At 58.3% G+C, this 1,241-nt stretch overlaps 1 non-coding gene across 1 annotated transcript; it reads right to left on the reverse strand.

Moving 5' to 3' along the window:
* Nucleotides 1-462: 462 nt before the first annotated feature.
* TRNAA-GGC (transfer RNA alanine (anticodon GGC)) lies at nt 463-534 on the reverse strand. The gene has a single exon. It is a non-coding gene; the product is annotated as a tRNA-Ala (tRNA).
* Nucleotides 535-1,241: the final 707 nt, after the last annotated feature.

Below are 1,241 nucleotides of genomic sequence, written 5' to 3' on the forward strand. Positions count from 1 at the left end.
GCGCTACTGTGTGATCGCACACAGCCAGCTCACAGTGGCGCCCATCCGTTTCCAAGGGAAGAGGCGAGCAGAGGTGGCTTCCTTCCTGCTTCCAGAGCAGCTTCCTTGCTGCTCTCCCACCCAAGGAGTAACCAAGAGCCAACCCAGCTCAGCTTCTGAGACGTGCTGAGGTCAGATGAGCCTGTGCTATCCAGGTTCACGCAAGAGGTGGCTTGCCCTTGCCTGCCTCTGCGTAGCAACCGTGAGTTTCCTTGCTGCTCTCCCACCCAAGGACAAGAGCCGCTCAGCTTCTGAGATGCGCCAAGGTTCGACTAGCTACCTGGTCATGAACATATGAAGCTGCCTTATACTGAATCAGACCCTTGGTCCATCAAAGTCAGTATTGTCTACTCAGACTGGCAGCGGCTCTCCAGGGTCTCCAGCTGAGGTTCTTCACGCCTATTTGCCTGGACCCTTTTGAGTTGGAGATGCCGGGGCTTGAACCCGGGACCTTCTGCTTGCCAAGCAGATGCTCTACCACTGAGCCACAGCCCCATTCATAGCTCTCCGGGGTCTCCAGCTGAGGTTATTCATGCCTACTTGCCTGGACCCTTTTCACTTGGAGATGCCGGGGATAGAACCTGGGACCTTCTGCTGACCAAGCGGATGCTCTACCACTGAGCCACAGCCCCATTCATGGCTCTCCAGGGTCTCAAGCTGAGGTTCTTCACGCCTACTTGCCTAGACCCTTTTCCGTTGGAGATGCCGGGGATTGAACCTGGGACCTTCTGCTTGCCAAGCAGATGCTCTACCACTGAGCCACTGTCCCTCCCCTTCAGAACCAGGAGAATACATCACCTACCTGCCATAAATCAGTTACCCTAGCGCCCCGAAAGTCCTAATTGTGGGGGGGGGGCGGAGGTGGGGGACAGAGAGCATGATTTTGCTCCTTCCCTCTCTGTCCCCCCCTCCCCAGAGTTCCAAAATTCTGCCCCTCACCCCATCAGCCCCAGGATCCCTTCCCAACGCCTTTAAAATCTGGCTCCATCAAAAAGCGAAGCTGCCCAGCGGGATTCGAACCCGAGCCCCGCCAGAGCGTCGCACAACCTCCCCCACCCCACCCCCTCCCCTTAACACCGCCTATACTTCCTCTGCACACGTTAGGTTTCTTACACGCGCCCAGGCGTGCACGGCAAGCAGGCGAGTCCGGGCGCCGCGAGCCCGCCGGGCAGCCAAGCGCGGGGTTTCGCCGCAGCTGCGTA

This window comes from Heteronotia binoei, chromosome 3 (assembly GCF_032191835.1).
Source record: "Heteronotia binoei isolate CCM8104 ecotype False Entrance Well chromosome 3, APGP_CSIRO_Hbin_v1, whole genome shotgun sequence".
Taxonomy (NCBI): Eukaryota; Metazoa; Chordata; class Lepidosauria; order Squamata; family Gekkonidae; genus Heteronotia; species Heteronotia binoei.